Genomic DNA, 22,122 nt, shown 5'->3' on the forward strand with positions numbered 1-22,122 from the left:
AATTTCCGGTAACTAACTAACTAACCATCACGCCGTTTCTCCGCAGGGGTAGACAGAGAGGACGGACCGCCAAACAACTCGGTCTTGGCACACACTCCTAGCCTCATTCACATTCATTCATACTATTCTATTATTCTGACTCTTGACATGGCCCGACTCAAGTATCTGATTCACTTGGTCGTGCCATGTCTCGGAAACAAATTATCTTTCTGAAATAAATTTACTGGCCAGGATCATATATATTTAATATAGTAGTATTTCAGTGGATTTATATATATGGATTTATTTATATATATTTCAGTGGATTTATATATATTTATATAGTATTTCAGTGGATTTATATTTGTTTATTTATTTAGAATTAACGGCACAAGTGCTATTTACATACAAAATAGTTATTATAGTAGAAATATTAGAAAATATACTAAAGAGAGAAAGAAAATAAAATTTTATTATGTAAGTCCACAAAACAAAAGGATAAATAACATTATTACAAATGAACGAAGAAGAAAATCAAAAATCCTAGTATGCAGCGGCCTCTTTAAAATATGCATTGCTAAAGTGTTGCGGCATTGAGGCATATTAAAACATCAGCTACATTAGCACAAGAGTTACCAATGGTATGTAATCTATTTGTAACAGAATTGTAGTCTGAAACCGTAGTATGTATATACTGCTGGATGGAACACGTTTTCTACCCGAAGCTATAGCACCTCTAAGCCCCCGCATTCCCAATTTCTACCGATTCATAACATGTTTATCTTTAAGTTTTTAAGATCCATAAATACATATATTATTTTTGAATATCTATACAGTTGTTATTGTCGAAACGGTAATCATATGAAATTCAGCAATCGCAAAGTTAGCTCCGAAAATTATTAAAAACACATTTTGTTCTGTTATTTAATATGTTACAAGCACAGACATAGGAATTAATAGACGAGAAGATAATGGCGAGGGGTAAAATCAACTGTTGAAGAACGAAGGGAGTGAAGCTGACTGTGATTCGTCAATAAATCAATCTGACAGTAAATAGGCATCTCGCATTATAATATCACCATTTACTTCTTAAAAGTAAAATCTGCTTTTGAATGAATAGACATTTTTACATGGGAGCGCAAATTACTCGCCACGTTATGAACAAATTTGCGAAGTCCAAATTCGGCAAAAAAAATCGGTTATATTTTCAGAGTCGAATATTTCGTTTAAGTATTTAGTTAAGACACTTTTATAAATGTTCAAAATTTACTTCCCAGCAACCAACCAGCTTTGTGTTTCGCGTCCAGACGTTTCTCGATGTGATAGTAACAACTGATTCATATTATACGATGTGAATATGCTTAAAATAAAGTTAAATAATGCTTATATATGGAATGTAATACGACAATTGGGTTTATTCTCTTTTTCACATCTATTTTTACAAGTTTTCACAGTACAAGTCAATATTTTGCCGTGTTATTTCGTAAAATGAACCGATGATGCCTCGACCATAGTTCGCACAAGAATGATGACGTCACGTTTTCAAATTTCACTTGAGGCCATACGCGAGCCCAGCCGGCTCCAATGGAACCGGTATGGGGAGTGGGGATAATACGCTTTTAATCGCTTAGGGCAGGTCTACTAATATTCATATGTCTATGAATACAATAACAAAATAAATTATAAAAGATATTATGTATTTTAAATAAGCATATTATGGTTAAATTCTGATTACCTACTCGTTATTTACATGATCTGAAAACTGCTGAACTGATTTGGATTTGTACGGGTATACCATAAACTCATTGCCCAACCTATGTACCTTCTCGATAACTGAATTGAATACAAAGTTATTGTTGTGAAATAAAATATTCCATCTAGTATGTATAATGTATGTTTTTATTAATAGACTAGCTGTACCCTGCCAGGCATTGCTGTAGCTCAGTCTGACTGTGCGGATAGAAAAACAATAGCGCGTGTTGTTTTTACGTACTGTTTTTTATAACGTGTTCTTACCTGTCACAGGTGACATCTTTATAATATAGACATCTATATAATATAGACATCTATATAATATAGACATCTATATAATTTAGACATCTATATAATATAGACATCTATATAATATAGACATCTATATAATATAGACATCTATATAATATAGACATCTATATAATATAGACATCTATACATACCTATATTATATATACCTATATATACCTATATTATATAGACGTATTCGAATGCAACGTTGCGTTGTGTCAAAATTTCAAAGCAATCAGTGAAGAAAGATTTAAGATTTTGAACAAACGAAAATTTACATTTTAATTTATTTAAACGTATTTAAAAATGAAAAAAGACCCATTTTTTTATTTTATTTACTTTTCTTTATTTTTTTAAAGTTTAAACCCATCAATGTAATATATCATTGAATAAGGAGATAATACTAATAAATCTTAACGAAACATGAAACAGAACAAGACACAGAAAAAAATAACGGTCACAACTAGGAATCGAACCCAGGATCTCTTGTCCTACCGGAACAGCGTCTTAACCACTCGACCACTCAGAACCGGATATTAAACGTCATATTTCAAATTCAGAATTAACAATATTATCAACTAATTTTGTCCTAATTTTTTTTAATGATCACAACTAATGAATTAGTTTGTAACATAGATAGTATCTCGGATAAACATTTTTATTGTGATCACTTTTCTTTAACTTTTGTGTACAAAAAAGTGCCCTTCCACCTTTTTTGCCAGACTGTAGATTTATTCGATGTGACGTTTATTTAAAATCCATTTAGGTATGGGAAGTGTGAGTGATAATTATAATACATATAAATGTGGTGGATAACGGGAGGCTAGGCGTGAAACGTAACGACTATTGTCAATAACAGGAAGCGCGGACATTGTGCACACGCCACGAGGAAATGGAAGCTAATTGAATGCATTCATTATTTAACATTTTTCATTTCCATCATCATTTGGAGAGATCCGGCGAACAGTGACTTAACTAATTTTGTAACAAATAATTATATCATTATTCCATCGATAATATCTAGTGACTAGCTCGAGTCCCCGGCGTTGTCCGGGCTTTACGCAGAGTTTTTAGAAATTTCGTGTAGACAGTGATTTCAATTGTTTTGAAGTCCAATTGTGCATAATGTCATCAATCTCGGAATAAAACTGTGGATTTGTATTAAAATCAAGTCCTTTTTTGCAACATTCAAACCTGCTAAAATTACCCATGTAGTTTGTCAGCAGGATTTTAAATATAGATTAACATTGGGAGAGGGGATAGAGAGCGGGGAGAGTGACAAACCCAAATCCACAGAAGAATAATTGATGACGAAATGGAGGGGGTAGTTGTTGGGCAAATTAATTAGGGAATAACATGTTTGATAAAAGGGAAAACATGGTTAAGTTGAAAAATATTCAAAAGAGGATTTGTATTTTTTTTTCTAATTATTAGGAAAGAGCTTCTATATTTAATTGAATTTTACTTCGATGTTCTAGCGCACACATGTGTGAAGTGCAATTTGGATATTCAATTTATAACAACTCTCCGGGTTAATTATTCGGTTAATATTAACAAAAATAATGTAAATTTCCGCTTTTTATGCATTCTAGATGAAAAAAATAATATTAATTTCCCACAAAACATCTATTTACAAAGTAATAAATCTTGTTTTTTCATAAAACTGCGCTTATCACGTGTGTGAGCTGGGCCATTGATTTTTATAATATTTTTTAAAATATTTAATATTTTAAATCCTTATATCTGTAAGTACACGGAAAAAAATAAACTGATTTGAAATATTGTTATTTTATTAAAAATCTGGTAAAATTATTCGTTTTCCTGTTAAAAACAGGATTGAAGGTCTATAATACTATATACTAGACTGTTGTGAACTCCTGCAACTCATAGATTTCAGAGTACCTATATTATTCTGCAACATTAACTTTAGTACCAACTATCACATACATGCACCTATTTCTCGCTTTCACAGACTTGGAAACAAATTCACCTCAAATATCGACATATTTAATATAAGTTTGCCTGTGTTCAAGAGATACCTGAATCACATTTTTATGTAGCATATTTAAAGGGCGATTGCGTATATTTGTTGTTTTCTTGTAGATAGTATGTTGTGAACTTATTTTTTTTTTGTGTAAAAAAAATAAAAACCTTCTGTTGTCACTGTATTATGCAGTAAATTATGTAAAATATTTATAATGTAAAAAAGCCCTTCAGGGCATTTAAATTAATAAATAAATAAATAATGAATGATTTGACGAATTTCATAACAAACCATCAGTAAAGCACAAATATGTTATGAGGAAAACGGAACACGTGTTCTTCAAAATAATAATATTGTCGCATCTCGTCCATTATATTTATTAGGACAAGACCACCTGGGTTGAACTTATCCATATATGTATGATTTAAGATTTACACGGGCAAAAGTATTGTAGTGATTTGTTTTTGGGGTATCATGCCGCGTTGCGCTACCTCCCTCTTTAGCCAACGTTTCGGACAGCATTGCAGTGTCCATCATCAAGGCAGATGTGTAATTAAAGTTTCTGGTGAAATGTGTTCTTATGTATGGCTAAAGAAGGAGGTAACGCAACACGGCATAATACATACATATACATAATATATTCTAAATGTCTAATATTTTACTAGGAAGTGTTTATGCTGTTACATTTTTAACAGTAGGTATCTAGTATTTTTAAAATACCAATAAATACAGCGAAAGAACCCTAAACCACGTTTACCCAAAATATTATTGATTAATTAAACTTAATACTAGTTATACTGCTGAAGATGAGAAAATGGTTATTAGATATTATAGTTGATTTATCTATTGAAGCCGTTGTATTGCCAATTGGAATTCAAATTTCGACTAACTACTTTGTAAAACCTAATGTACCTAACCTAATGTATCTACCTATATTTTTGAAACAATAATAATAATTTATTGCGTAGGTATTTAATAAACGTGCAGCGGAATTCGGCAACTTTACCTAAATATGTAAAAAAATCCCTGGCGAAACTAGTGACTTTATAAAAATAAAGTTATCTCCAAGAGTAGCATTGAGAAACCCAATAATTAGTTTTGCAGACACTGAATAGAAATTCAGGAGTCTTCAAGCTTATAATGGACAATTGCTGAATGTAACGGTGCGTAGGTACTAATCGAATTAACTTTCGATTGACCGCCTTGTCGATTATCCGTGCACCTTGTGGTGATATCAGAGAGTGCCGGAACCATAAACAATCTAAATTGATCGACGACGGTAAATTGAGATTGGAGCTTATGTGTAATTTAGTTGTTTTATACGGGTATGTTTAACAAACTCAGCCAAAGACATTTCAAGCAAATTTCCGATTCAAGATATATGTAGTTACATTTTTTACGCAGCCAGCAATTTGCGCCACTGTAAAAAGGACTAGTAATTTATTTTAGAGGACCGAATGCTAATATTACAATGCAAGTTGCCTGTATACTATCAGATTCATTTATTGACAAATCATCAAAAGAAGAACGGTTAATCGATCTCTTTTGTTTCTGTCATAATATTTATATGATCACCCAAAAACCTTCTGTTACGAAACACAAAGTAATAAAGCAAAAAGTATAACGCATTATTATGGGTCCAAGTCCTAATGCTATTTTAATTCTATACAGATTACACATTCTTACAAACACCCGCCGGTGAAAAGTGACAAACAATAACTAATGACTTGTCTTACGGGGCGGAACCGCCAATATCGGCCCCTTGATGACTTCACTAATCATAACCAATCAACAATCAAGTAGTAACCCCTCTGCCACTCCAGTTCTGGTGCATTCACCCCCGACTCCATCAAATAATGCACCTTAGACGGATCAACCTACTGTTCTAATAGAGTCAGCTCAAAACAAAAAAGAAATAAATATTATTTTTCTATTATTAGTTACATAGTACATTTAAAATTTCTATTATTAGTTACATAGTACATTTTATAACGTGCGCTGCTCATCATATGCAAAAGTCAAGAGAGCCGCACAAGACAGGGAAGAATGGAAGAGGAGATTAGATGAAATTGCTGCAAACCAATCCCAGGATTGAAACCAGAGAGAGAGTACATTTACAATTTCTATTATAAGTTACATAGTACATTTACTATTTATATTATAAGTTAAATAGTACATTTAATATTTCTATTATTAGTTACATAGTAAATTAACTATTTCTATTATTAGTTACATAGTACATTTATCACTTCTTTTTTTTTAAGTGGTCAGTATCATTATTTGGTGAGGTAAGTTTTTAGAAAAGAAACATGAAAATAACACAAGCAAAAAAGTCAAATTAAATATGAGTAATTTCGACGGCCGGTAAGGCTCTCGACTAGTAATCCGAAGGTCGCAGGTTCATATGCGGGCGTGGGCATTAAATTTTATTTGATGAATTTGTGTTTATTCATTGACAATTTAATAATTAAAAATAATATATAGTATACTTGCGGCAAGTTTCAGAGTGTTAATACTGTCAGTATCGCCCCGGTGTAAGACGACCTTTCAGAATTGAAACGTTTTAAATGGCTTTAGCCGTATTTGGTGACCAGATATGAAAGGTTCTCCTCAAAACGTACCCCAATTGGGGATGCCATAGTTTCACTGGCTCCATACGGTTGAAAGCAGTTGGGACTTTTGTGCGGTATTCACTGTGGATATATCACGTGGTACAAGTGTACAAGGTATCGTTGGTTAAAGTATGTCAATATATAACCAAACACAACAGCTGTTGCGTGTAGACTGTAATGAAAAATAAAAAAAAAAACAACGAAATAATTTTTTAATATTGGACTCAGTCTATTTTATAAATAATATTATATTCCTGCCCACCCCCATATCACCTCCACCCTTTGGTAGACAACACAACAAAATACGGTCACACCTCGACGATGTCAAGTGTTACACTTATTTTGTGTAATTATTAATCAATTTGGCCAGGGGAGGAATCAAACACGGTGTTGTAGGGGTTGGTTTGTGTCAATAATAATATTGTATTCAACTAAACAGTTTGTGAATGTAAATATGTTACGTAGTTGATTGAGTTAAAAAGTCAAACAAATACCAAACGCAATTTCAAACATATCTAACTGTTTAACTATGGAATTTTTTTTAATCAAATCAAAAATTATTTATTGTAAAATAAAAATTACAAAAGGTGTAGCTTATGGGTAGACCCCATTTCTTCCAGCTAACCACATTTATTTAATTACAGTGTTTATATAATATTATTTGTTTTATTATAATAATTACAATGTTTATACAGATAAAATAACAATATACAAATTAAAAAATACAAATATATATACCAATAAAAATAGGCGTTTCATTTACGTGAGGTATTCACTCAACGTGTAGTGACATTTATTAACAAGGAAAGTGTTTAGTAACGATTTGAATTTGTGTGTATCTTGTATTTGTTTAATGTTATGTGGAAGGTTGTTATATACTTTAATGGCCATGTAGTATGGTCCTTTTTGGAATATTGTTTTGTTTGCTTTTGGTATTAGTAAGTTTTCTGTGAGCCTTGTAGCGTATTTATGTGTTGAGTTTTTTTAGTGGGAACTTGTCTGTAGATGATCGCACTAACATGCATAACTCCATTATATATATGTCTGTGACTGTCAGAATTTTCAGATTTTTAAACATAGGTCTACATGAATCTAAACGATCGGAGTTTGTAATTTTTCTTATGCATCTCTTTTGTATGATGAAAACATCTTTAGCGTTTACCGAGTTTCCCCAAAAAATAATACCGTATTTTATTATTGAATATACATAACCATAGTATGCGGCTATTACTGATTCGGTGTTTAATATTTTTCTTAAGGTACCCAGAACATAAGAAAAACTACTGATTTTTGCTACAATTTTTGAGACATGTTCTTTCCAGTTTATGTTTATATCTAATTCTATTCCCAGTAGTGAACAGGTTTGGGAAGGTTCGATAATATGATTATTAATGTTTACATTTATATTTATAGGTGTAGCTTGCACTGGACAAAATTTTAAGATTTGGGTTTTGTTTGTGTTGAGTGATAGATGTTGCGATAACAGCCAGTTTGCTATTAATTGGCAAGTCTCGTTAACTTGTTTGTTAAATTCGTCAACGTCTCCATTAAATTCAAACAACAAAGCGGTGTCATCAGCAAACATTGAACATTCTGTGCCAGCAATTATTGGAAGTTCGTTTATATAGATAAGGAAGAGGAGAGGCCCAAGAATGCTTCCTTGTGGCACACCCTTGTTTATTGTTCTCCATTTGGATTCTACCATGTACTGGACCATTTTTTAATTGATATTTGAAATTTTAACTTTCTGCTGACGATTTTTTAAGTACGATTCAAACCATTTTAATGCTTAACCTCTAATACTCACATGTTCAAGTTTAATTAGAAGAAGCTCATGATCAACATTGTCGAATGCTTTTGAGAGGTCGAGAAAGATACCTACAGTTTTTTTACTAATATTAATATTTTCTAGAATTTTGTTCAAAAAATTGAATACTGCCTGTGTTGTTGAACGGCCTTTACGGAATCCAAATTGTTATGGACATATTATCTCAAAGTTTTCGAGAAAGTTATAAATGCGATTGTACATGGCTCTTTCAAATATTTTTGAAAAGTTTGGTAATAAGGATATCGGTCTGTAGTTTGAGATTTCCTGTTTAGGACCCTTCTTATACAAAGGTACAATAATAGATTGTTTTAATTGTTCTAGGAAGGTTCCTGATTCAAAAGATTTGTTAATTAATATTTCCAACGGGTAACTTAACGCTTCTGCACATGCTTTTATAATTTTTATAGGGATTTTTTCAGTGCCGACACTGCTTTTATTTTTCAGTTTTACGATGATTTTAATAATTTCCTCCCTGTTTACAGGCGTTATAAAGAATGATCGCGACTGTTTTTTTTTAGTGTTTTGGCAGATTGTGGATGCAGAGATGTATTTTGTGGTGGTGGCGGTGGTGCAAAGAAAATGTAAAATTCATTTGCAATGTTTTTTGGTTCTGATACCAGGTTATCATTTATTTTAAGACAGATTTTTGGTTTACTTTTAGAATTAGAATTATTTGAGTTCTTTTTTATTATGTTCCACGATGTTATGGTTTTGTTTTGCGCGTTTTGAATTCGTTTACTATTGTAATTCCGTTTAGCTACCTGTTTTACTTTATATAATATTTTTCGAAGAAAACTTCTTCTAACTGCTTTTCACTTTGTGATGGCATTATTTATTTTTTATTAAAACACAAATAACATTGTTTACATCACTTTATTTCGATACAAAATCTCAACATGTTTCATGAACCAAGTTCACTTCATCAGGAGCACAAGTATACTAAAGTTATAATTAAAATTAGGTCTAGAAAGAAGAGGTAGAAGGAGTGGGGAGGGGTAAGAGTGGGGGAGGGTTATTCAAAGTAGGAATTAAAATGTCATTAGACGGGAAAGACCGGGTAATTGGGAAAATATTTAAAATGGGGTTTATAAAATTTTTTTGTTTATTAATAATATCTGCTTTCATATTCACGTGTTTTCTTATTTCTAGGATTTCAAAATTATTGATTTGAGATACCTTGTAACCAGAATGTAGTATTTTAAAACCTGAATTAATATCGAAAGTATGGTCGTTATTTAATAAATGATCCGCAAATTCTGATTCACAGTTTCCCTTCAAAGCCCTAAGATGTTCTTTAATTCTGATCTCAAAGTTTCTATTAGTTTTTCCTATATAAAAGGAATTACAATCATTACAGTTGAGTTTATAAACACCTGATTTTTTAGTTTGACTATCAATATCTTTATTATTAAGAATATATTTTTTTAATTTGTTATTCGTATAAAACGCCGGTTGAATAGTGAAGGGGATGTTTTTATTTATAATTTTGGAAGTATCATTATCTACAAATAGAATTCTACGCCATTGTTTGTTTGTATCTTTATAAATAGGATAAATATAAAGTTTAAAGAATTTATGTTTAATTTTTTTATTTAGTATTTCATCTATCAATTTATTAGGATAGCCGTTATTAGATGCTATTTGTTTTATGATATTTAATTCTGAGATATAATTAGGATCCGACAAAGGAATCGAAATTAATCTATTAAGCATAGAATGGAAAGCTGCGACTTTTTGAGAAAAGGGATGATTTGATGAATTATGAATGACAATATCAGTGTACGTATCTTTACGGAAAATATTAAAATCTATTTTATTACCTTTTATTGTTAAATTTAAATCTAAGAAATTTAAACTCTTATCTATACCTATTTCTAATGTAAATTGAATATTTTTGTGTATTTTATTTAAAAAGTTTAAGAACATGTTCAATTGTCTTTCTGTTCCTAACCAAATGCAAAAAATGTCGTCCACATATCTCTTCCAACAATATAAATTTTTAAGTAACAAACTAAATTATATATAATAACAAAACAAAATAAATTGTTACTTAAAAATTTATTTTGTTTTGTTATTATATATAATTTAGTTTGTTACTTAAAAATTTATATTGTTGGAAGAGATATGTGGACGACATTTTTTGCATTTGGTTAGGAACAGAAAGACAATTGAACATGTTCTTAAACTTTTTAAATAAAATACACAAAAATATTCAATTTACATTAGAAATAGGTATAGATAAGAGTTTAAATTTCTTAGATTTAAATTTAACAATAAAAGGTAATAAAATAGATTTTAATATTTTCCGTAAAGATACGTACACTGATATTGTCATTCATAATTCATCAAATCATCCCTTTTCTCAAAAAGTCGCAGCTTTCCATTCTATGCTTAATAGATTAATTTCGATTCCTTTGTCGGATCCTAATTATATCTCAGAATTAAATATCATAAAACAAATAGCATCTAATAACGGCTATCCTAATAAATTGATAGATGAAATACTAAATAAAAAAATTAAACATAAATTCTTTAAACTTTATATTTATCCTATTTATAAAGATACAAACAAACAATGGCGTAGAATTCTATTTGTAGATAATGATACTTCCAAAATTATAAATAAAAACATCCCCTTCACTATTCAACCGGCGTTTTATACGAATAACAAATTAAAAAAATATATTCTTAATAATAAAGATATTGATAGTCAAACTAAAAAATCAGGTGTTTATAAACTCAACTGTAATGATTGTAATTCCTTTTATATAGGAAAAACTAATAGAAACTTTGAGATCAGAATTAAAGAACATCTTAGGGCTTTGAAGGGAAACTGTGAATCAGAATTTGCGGATCATTTATTAAATAACGACCATACTTTCGATATTAATTCAGGTTTTAAAATACTACATTCTGGTTACAAGGTATCTCAAATCAATAATTTTGAAATCCTAGAAATAAGAAAACACGTGAATATGAAAGCAGATATTATTAATAAACAAAAAAATTTTATAAACCCCATTTTAAATATTTTCCCAATTACCCGGTCTTTCCCGTCTAATGACATTTTAATTCCTACTTTGAATAACCCTCCCCCACTCTTACCCCTCCCCACTCCTTCTACCTCTTCTTTCTAGACCTAATTTTAATTATAACTTTAGTATACTTGTGCTCCTGATGAAGTGAACTTGGTTCATGAAACATGTTGAGATTTTGTATCGAAATAAAGTGATGTAAACAATGTTATTTGTGTTTTAATAAAAAAATTAAAAAAAAATTATATAATATCTTATCTTTGAAGCATGCCGACTGCCGCCAAATTAAGACCAAACTGCACTTTATATCAAAGCTTCTATGAAATGAAAGTGATAGTTTAAAAATAAATACTTCAAATTTCAAAGTTAATTTTCAAATTCTGTTAAAGTTCTTTTCAAGTTCTGTTAATATTTAAGTTATGTCAAGTATATTTCCTATAATTAAATAATAACAGAACTTAAATAGAACTGGTTATTTGCCCAGGGAAGTAAATATAATAAAGAATGCCTTACATCTTAAAACTGTTCTTATTTTTTCATATTTCTCGAGTAAAATTTTTATCTCTAAATTAACTTTCAACAAAAACTTTATATTACGCTGATGCGATTATTCTTACTTTTATTACTATTATCCCTAACAATATCTGTTATTTTTATTTGTATCCTACCTTATTTTTATTTTTATCTTTATTTTTAGAAGATTCACCTACTTCGACTCTTTCCTGTATGTGATCATCTACCTAATATTATATATTCAGAATTGGTTATTTATGAAGGGAAGGAACTATTTTAAAGAATGCCTGACATCATTAAATTAAGTTCATTTGCTTTATTATTCTTTTTTCATTTAAAATTATGTTTAAAATTTCTTTTTCAAATAATTAATTAATTTATCTTTATTTTCATCTCTTTTTATTTTGAGTTAAAGTATTACCTATTTTACAAATACATTGCATTTCACAAAATATGTATTAACAAATGAACATGTATTACATTTATATAATTATATACAAATTTCGACTACCATAATACGGACATGTGTCTAGTGTGGTAGTCGAAAACCATGTAAAAAACTGTATTCAAATATATTTTATGAATAAGAAAAAAAAACTCTCATAGAACTCGCAAATGAACGTTGAATTTTGATCAATCCATACTTAAAGAACAAAATTTCTTTCAATTCAAAATCTCCCAGTTATTACCTATGTCAATTTAATGGACTATGAACATTTTAAAATCCAGATAAAGTTTTTGGGGCTTACTAATAAACATACTTAAAATTTTACACAGCTGATAAACAAGCATTAATTAATGATAAATGGTTGTATATAAGTTGTGGAAAATTTATGAAACGTTCATTAGTAAGGGGATTTGGATTTAGATAATTTGTTTATTTATTTATTTCACGCCTATTAAGGCTTTTACATACATATATATATAAAAATATTTACGAAATTATACACGAAAATAGTGCAGGAAACGACTATTTAAAACAATTGCAGAAAATTAAATATAAAGTCAAAATATCACTGAACTTAATCTACACAGCATGCAGGCACAAAACATAAAAAATCCAAAATATTTTTTTCTGTTTCAGTTGAAAAAATTATTGTGTTAGTCAAATCAAATACCTTTATTAAAATATTCCACTACTTGATGAAAAAAAAATTCAATAGAGTATGCTTATATATTGAAATTGATGTACTAAATATATCAACAACATCTTAGTATTTGTTTCCTAGCTGTTGAATCCGTCGCATAGGAGTGTGATATTGGGACGTTGATATAGAATTGCTACAATTATATGGTAGGTATTGTCTTGTAACCGACCTGCTTGGAGTATGAAAAGAGATTACATATAATAAATCAGGGGTATCAAACATTGAATTAATGATTTTATACAAACAGGTTAAATCGGAAATGACTCTACGATCAGATAATGATTTATTGTAACACTAGCTGACGTGTACCCGGCGTGGTTCGGAGATTTTCTGTACTTTCTATAAATAAAATATGCATGTTTTATAATTTCTTTATACTTCCGGAAGAAATTCATTGTTTAGAAGAACTAAGCGCACAAACAGATAGACACGGATAGCGACTTTATTTTATACTATTTTGTAACATAAATAAAGTAGCGTGAAATTACATTACACCATTCATTATATTTATATAATTTAAAAATACACAATTTTTGAAAATCTTACATATTTTTTCGTAATATAATTAATTGATATATTGTTATAGTTATTGATCGGTACATTGCTATCTGCGTGCCTTATTATTTCGTTTATGTCCCTACTATCATTACATTATATCTCAAATTCGATAATATATTTCTCAGCTTATTAATAACCTAAAAAAATAATTAAACATGCCGCTGTGAATAGATGCGATTTGCAGTAGCATGGGTGAACGATGTTAGCGTCATGCGTTGGCGGTAATATTCATGACCCAACTCTCTTGTTTCTATTATCTATGAGTTCAACCCTGTAACAGAAAAGTGCTGTCGACAATTTTCTATAATTACCGAAGAAAAATAAAGCAATACAAAAAAACAGTAAAATGAACGCGGAAGGGTGACTTTGCCCGCCATAAGTGGAGTTAGTTCGTAACGCTTTGATAATTTTATATCGTGGGCAGTGGCGTGCGTTGTTCCACAATCATAGGTTAGGTATGCATTATTTTTTTTTCATAACTTCATCAAAATATTGCATTAATGACGCAATTTAAGTCCTACACCATCCTTATATTATTACAATGAAGGGAATGCCAACTATATTTTTAATTGCAACAAAAATATCAGACCTGTGTCATATACCTGGATGTTAGTCATAGCGTCAAATACCTGGGACATATTATCACAGACGACTTGAAAGACATCGAGGATATGGAACGGCAAAGAAGAGCAATATCCGTTAGAGCAGGTATGCTGTCAAGGCGTTTTCACTTTTGCAGTACAAGCGTGAAAAATATACTTTTCAACGCATTTGCACTTCGCTGTACACGTCAGAACGGTGAGTGGATTACATTGCATCCCAATGGCATAAGCTAAAAGTCGCTTACAATAATGCTTATCGTGAACTATTCCGCCTACTGAGATACTGCAGCGCCACGGGAATGTTCCTGGAAGAATGAGTACATTCTCTCAGAGCGCTTCTCCGCCATCACATGGGAAGCTTATGGCGCAGACTACGCCAATCAAGTAACAAAATCATCACTGCCATGGTTGTCTGGATGGAGTCCCCTCTGATGGCTCTCTGGAGACGAGAGATGTCGAAATATCCTCTATAATCGGCTGCTTAAATTAATTTTTGTGTTTATATTTTATCTTTTTTCTCTTAAATTCTTTTTTCTCTTAACTTGTGCCTATCGGAACAAAATCACCCATGTATTATAATTTTTTTTTCTTAATCTAATTATGTATATTATTTCAAATATGGAATGTATTGCATTGCACTACCCCTGCATACATTCTGGAATAAATTCTATTATTATTATTATTATTTAGATATTCGCTTGAACCCAGAATGCACGCAGTTGGGAATCCTTTAGCAGAAATTGTCAATGTGTTCAACTGCACGGAATATAGTTAGAAGAAGTCTATAATAACATACCTCCTAATAATAACAATTAATGCTAGTATAATAATATTCTTTTGCACGGGGTCTAAATAATTGTAATTGCAAATTTCACAATTATTTCAAACATATTATACACGCTTTAGCTATAAGCATACACTTCACCACAATATGTCCATATCTGCCCTAATAATGGACACTGTAATGCCGTCCGAAATATTGGCTTAAAAAAAGCACAACACGTCATAATACCCCAAAAATAAATCACAGTAATACTTTTGGCCGTGAAAATCTCAAATCATTTATTTTTCTTTGTTTATTTTTTTTTGTATTTCGTTTACAAGGTAGTCACAGCTTTTTCATCCTTTATGGAACGCGCGCCACTGATCTTAGGGCACTTTGGCCATGTGCCCTGGGAACGGCATTGTACCCTCGCTGCGGCTTTGTGCCCCCAAATTATCCTGGAATTAATAGACCGAAGTGAGTAATTGATTGATTTTCATTCAGGCTCATAAAGGAATATTGTGTTTTGTTGCGCCTCGAATAATGCCATTTAATTGGGTTTATATTGTACGCGTTTCACTTTCTAAATTCGTTAATTTTACCAAATTGGTTGTAAAAAACTCGTTGGTCATAATATTAGACTTGTTATGTACGAGAGCAGGTTACGTACTTTCAGTGTAAAATATTAATCTTGTTATGTACGAGTGCAGGTTAAGTACTTTCAGTGTAAAATATTAACCTTGTTAAGTACAAGTGCAGGTTACGTACTTTCAGTGTAAAGTGGTTTCAGTTTTCAGTGTGCATTGGCGGTTTTTTTCTAAAAGCAACATGAATTTAAATATGCAGAAAGCCCTAGTCAAAATCCTTTCATAGGAGCGAAATCCATAACGCACCTATGAGCAGATTAATTCTTATGGAATATTGCATTCAAACAATATTCTATCTCGTAGAGTGAGAGGTTACATACCTCTCTATCTCCAGAGCCAACATATTCGTATTTTGTTGAGGTGATCCTTTCACTATCATTTACCTTAAATACACAGGAGACAAATGAATATTGCTGAGATATTAAAATCCTGTTTAAAACAGGACAGCAGGCCATTCCCTAGTAAAATGTTTTTACTTTGCGGTCCTATTAATATATATTGACAAGATTTGAAATATAATGATTTTTATGAACACTCCTGTCGACGTCGCCGTTCACCGTCGACATTCCTTTTTTACTAAAAGTTTAATACGAAACATATCAATTCATTACTTAAGGGCCTACAGTCCCGTTTTTAATAAATTCGTAATATTTTACATCAGTGAGTTTTTTTTCCGTTCGTATATTTATACACCAATTGACAGATATAACATCGAATAATGTCATATTTGTGTGCGCCTCGGCGAAAATGGAAATACAATAAATTAATAACAAATTAATTATTGGATGCATAAAACACTTGTTCCATTATTCTTTGTAAAAATATACTGTTGAGTTTGGTATCAATTTTTATAATTTTTATAAATATTTTAAGCACTTGTGCACTAATAGCTAAAAATGTCTAGATTTTAAATGAACGGAGATGCAAATTAATTTATTTTTCCTATCCATGCTATGATTGAACACCATGGAAAATGACCACGAACCGCGATTGTGTACGTATAACATTTACGCAATTGAACATAGACCTAGTGAAAGTTCTTGAATCAGATTAATTGAAGAGTTGCTTTTCTCGTTAGTGGTCAGATTCGAAAAGCCATGTGCTTCAAACCTTCCTTCCTAAAATTTATTTTATTTTATTCGCCAGCAGAGTAACACATTTTTAAAATCGCATACATCACATACAAAAATACACACTTTGTAGTCTGCTAACACAAGAAAAACTACGAATGATTTAACAGTATATTGTGTATCGGTAGTTATAAAAATATTTCCAGGGAAAAGTTCTTAAGAATGTAAACTTTTAATTTAAATATAAAATTAATATCTTGGAATTTTAGGTAAAACATTTAAATTTTTTATTATTATTTTTTTAGATAACTTTTTTCAAAAGTCGAAAGGAATATGGTAGCCCGTTCTAAGGTCATATTGTATATGGTTTTATGTATGAATTATAAATAAGGTTATGTCTTTGTAAGGGTATTTTTTTAAGTATGTTAAAATATTATAAAGCAGTATCTAGATCAGTATCTTCTAGAAGAAAAACATAAGATAAGTGGTAATCTTTGTTAGGTTGCAACATTGTACTTTATTTTTACTTTCCGTGTTCATAATCCATATCTTTGAAGTTAGAGGTTTTTAATGGTTTTTATTACGAAAGGGAGGATATTAAATAATTTTACAGAAATATATTGCACATTTCTTTGTCCAAAAGTCGTTTTGGGATGTAGATTGCTGATAATATATACTATAATTATACTCAAATCAGGACCTAGAATTTTTTTGGTGTAAGCCTAAATGATTTTTATCAGTCATTTGCTCAAGTAATATTTTGTATTGATATGGTTGAAGTCGTGAACTCAATCAAAACCTTAATCCTGTCTTAACTTCACATTATCTCTATGGTTTTTGTGCCCTATTTTTGTTACAGCATCTTTTACTGTAACATTTCTACTTAAATTAACTTCGTGTAATATGTAACGTGTTAATTGGACTTTTCTTTACTAATTGGTCCATTAGTAAATAAATAAAAATGTATGTTGTAATGAGGATCTTGTGAATTGAACTACATTCTCTGTTTCAACTGCATTTAATGATTGCAAAATGCATAACTTGGTGACCTTAAAACTAGGAACAATAAACCTCTAAATTTAATATTTGACGTCCCCAAAGTAAAATCACACTTGATGATATAAATAAGTATATAAAACCAAGTCCAAGGCATTAAAGCTTCTTTCAAACTTCAAAGAAACAATCAATAAAGGGTAAGTTAGTATAAGTAATGTCTTTGAAAGAGCTTTCAACCGCTTTGAACAAAGTTAATCGATTTATTTGTGGAAATGAATTAAGTTTCGAAGGCTTGACTTAAAGGCCTTTGTAATTTTATAAAATTAAGCCTTGCCAAAGGGTAAATATAAGTCAATTAGGGGACGTTTATGAAATAACGCCACGTCAGGAAATCCTTTGAAAACTTTAAGTTAATATATACCTATAGTCTAAAGCACTCGATAGTTGATAGGTATTTAAATATATATTCTTAAGTACTTGATAGTTGAAAGGTATTAAAAAATATATAGTCAAAAGCACTCAATAATTGATGGGTATTTAAATATATATAGTCTAAAGCACTTGATAGTTGATAGATATTTAAATATATATAATCTTAAACACTTAACACATTCCGAGTATAGTACAACCACGCATACAGAGCCCTATTTGGCCTCCTCTGGCGATGCAGCGCCTCACAGATGTTCACCAAAGGAAGGGTTCGCTGCTTTGATGCGCCACAGAATAGCCGGGACAAGTCAGCGCTACCAGACATCGGACAACACTCTTGTCCAGGCCGTTGCCCAGTGGCAGGGAGCGCCTCTACACCAGAGATGGAGAATTTCACTCAATCCACCATAAAGTCCTAATGTGCTCATCAATGTATTCATTTTTTATTTATTATTTTTATTTTTATTTATTTCTTTATTCATTTTCTTTTTATCTATTAACTTAAATGTAAACTTTTATGGCAGGCAGAGCATTGCACACACCGCTCTGTCCAGCTGAAATAAACATTTTTATTTTTTTAAACTTCCGATTTAGTTGTCCGGGTTAAGTCTTCCCCAAAGGAAAAACTTAACCCTTCCACTCACTTTTCCACAAATGATCATCTAGTCCAGGTGTGGCGAACCTAGGGCACGCGTGCCCGAGGTGGCACGTTTGATCATTTGGATGGCACACTAACGATTTCCAAGCTCAATTTTTGTTTTTAAATTTTTAAGTTTAAAAAATATTTTTTTTTGATTTGACCAGTTGTTTCAAAAATTTCTGAACAGTCGTTCATTTTCTTCTTTTCTTTTCAAATGTAACAGTCATTCTGTTGATTTTTTTCAAACCAGAATTGGGTTGTTGTTTAAGTCACTGGAAGATGTTATGATTCTTGTAACAAAATTGATCAATTTGATATCTGCACGCGGATTAAACAAACGAAAATTTTTAGAATTGTTAAATGAGGTAAACTCAGTATATAAGGGCTTACTTATGTACAACAATGTGCGAAGTCGTGGAAAAGTTCTTCAAAGATTCGTTGAGTGTTTGGAAGAAGTTAGGCTTTTTTTAATAAATGAGAATCTCATTGAAAAATATAATGAGTTACTAGACCTCGAATGGCTTTCAAAATTGATGTTTTTTACTGATTTGTGCTTACATTTAAATGAATTAAATATTAAATTGCAAGGCTTTAACAACACAATTATTGTTATGTTTGATTTAATCAAAGAATTTCAAGCTAAATTACAAATTTTTGATCGTGACGTTGTATCTAACACCTTCAAATATTTCCCAAATACAAAAAACTTTTTGCAGAAGAAAAGCCAGATCAAATCAAATTAACACAAGAATTTTCTGTAGTTATTCAATCAATAATCAACGTTTTCTTCAAGATTCAAACAATTCAGGAGATTTGAAAAGATATCAAAATTTATTTTATATCCAGATACACTATCAGCAGATGACCTCAATTTGGAGATTTTTTTTGTTAATTTTTCGAGTGGCTAAATCTATAAGATTTGAAATGCAATTTATCGAATTCCAATCGAGTTCGCTATGGAAACAAAAAATTGTTGATTTGAGAAATGATTTGGAAATAATTGAAAGCGATCAATTAAGGAACATAAATAATAAAAATGCCGAAGAAGAAATAATGAGAACTTGGAAAGCCATTCCAGAAATCTTTAGCGATTTAAAAAAAATAGCGAGAGCAATATTATCAATTTTCTCTTCTACATATGCTTGTGAGTCATTATTTTCAGAAAAGAATTTCATAAAATGGGATTCAAGAACGAGAATGACTGATGAATCCAGTTGGTCGTGTGTGTTACTAAAAGTGACGAAATATGATCCAGATATTAAGAATTTGTCATCGAATGTACGAGTACAACAGCAAAAATCACATTGATAAATAACTAATATGTACATTTATTGATTATGACTTTATTTTTATGAAACTCTATTGTAATTTTTAAGCTTATGAATAAAATTTAAAAAAAAACTTTTTTTATTTTATCTATTTCGTCAATTTTTTTTACAGCTTGGGCACGCCACCCAATCTAGAAATAATATTTGAGGATTTTTGGCACGCGGGCATAAAAAGGTTCGCCACACCTGATCTAGTCAATCAACATTATGTAAGTGCATTATATAAGCAAAATAAACTGAAGCAAGCATTGCCACGCACTTAGATGAGCTTGCAAAGTCTCTCGACGGATACTTCAAAACAAGAGAGTCATATCCAGCATGGGTGAGATAGCCGTTCACTTTTAGTGCCGAGACAACAGATGTCAATGATGAATACCTCGATGAAATCATTGAAATTCAGCAGAGCCAGGTTCAATAGCAATTCTTCAGAACAAAAACGCTCTCAAAGTTTTTGTGTCAACAAATGGTAACGTACCCTTTTATTTCTAAGAAAGCTCTGGAGATTTTCATACCGTTTGTTACAACATATCTTTGCGACCAATCCTTTTCGAGGATGCTGAACATAAAAACGAAGAAAAGGAACAGACTTTGTTGCAAAACGACATGAAAGTGGCACTTGCCAAGGTAAAGACGCACATATCTGAACTGGTCTCTGAAAGGCAACAGCAGAAGTCACACTGATTTGCAGTAAATATTCATTATTATGTTTTTGTTTTTGTGTGAAAATCATGTTTGAATGGTTTTGTTTATTTTGTGCACCTATGTATTTTCCAATGAAGAAGGGTTCGGTGAAACGGGTAAATGAAACGGGTGGGGTTCAGTACCTCCAACAAGGTTAAGAACCACTGGTCTAGTGAGTCGGGTAGCGAACATGATTGAAAATAACCCATTGACGTTAATAAACGACCGGGTTACCGGCAATATATAAAAAATAAAATATATTGTCAAAAGCACTTGATAGTTGATACGTATTTAAACATATATAATTATTTTTATAAGCAAAAATTATTAGCCTGAAACACTCATCCACATTGAAAAATCTCCCGATAAAAGATACATGACGCCAACGGGACTTGAACCCGTGTCCTTTCGATTTTCGGTCGACAGCTCTGACCACTGAGCTATGGCGGCTTATCTCTTATTCGCAAAATAATTTAATATATACTAGTGTTTCATTCAACAATTACTGCTTATTACATTTTTTCACCTGAAATTATTTCGCGGATAAGAGATAAGCCGCCATAGCTCAGTGGTCAGAGCTGTCGACCGGAAATCGAAAGGACACGGGTTCAAGTCCCGTTGGCGTCATGTATCTTTTATCAGGAGATTTTTCAATGTGGATGAGTGTTCCAGGCTAATAATTATTGCTTATAAAAATAATTGTTACCCTTTGTGCTATGCATAAAAAATTGTGTCTTAAACATTAGTTTACCAAAAAAAAAATAATAAACATATATAGTCTAAAGCACTTGATAGTTGATACGTATTTAAACATATATAGTCTAAAGCACTTGATAATTCATACGTATTTAAACATATATAGTCTCAAGCAGTGGCGGCCAGCTAATATGTGCTCCCGAGCGCCGAACAACCAACAAGATTTCCGATATGACTAATCACAATACGAAACTCGGTTCGGTTATAATATCTCATTCAAAAGGTACCTACTTATTAAGCGCGCTTAACTTGCAGACCGACTTTGACTTGTACCTATGTTCGTAGCAGTTCGTTTTCGATTGCGATCCAAAATTTAACTGCTTTGTCGCATATTCTGTGGAACAGTCGAAAGCGTGGGTACATACCAGTTCATACTATTCTTTGCAAATAATACCATATCATGGACGGCGTTCGGGGTTTTACCACCACATCAGAAGGAACGGTTTATTCAGTAGAAAGTTAAACTAAAACGCGTATGTTTAATGTTATTGTCGATATCGTGGTTTCAAT

General features: G+C 31.2%; 1 non-coding gene across 1 annotated transcript; it reads right to left on the bottom strand.

The window, feature by feature from the left end:
* Nucleotides 1-21,233: 21,233 nt before the first annotated feature.
* Nucleotides 21,234-21,306, bottom strand: TRNAF-GAA (transfer RNA phenylalanine (anticodon GAA)). Its single transcript has one exon. It is a non-coding gene; the product is annotated as a tRNA-Phe (tRNA).
* Between the last annotated feature and the right edge of the window lie 816 nt (nucleotides 21,307-22,122).

The sequence above is a fragment of the Hesperophylax consimilis genome, chromosome 19 (genome assembly GCF_061612785.1).
Source record: "Hesperophylax consimilis isolate HC1 chromosome 19, BYU_Hcon_1.0, whole genome shotgun sequence".
Lineage (NCBI taxonomy): Eukaryota > Metazoa > Arthropoda > Insecta > Trichoptera > Limnephilidae > Hesperophylax > Hesperophylax consimilis.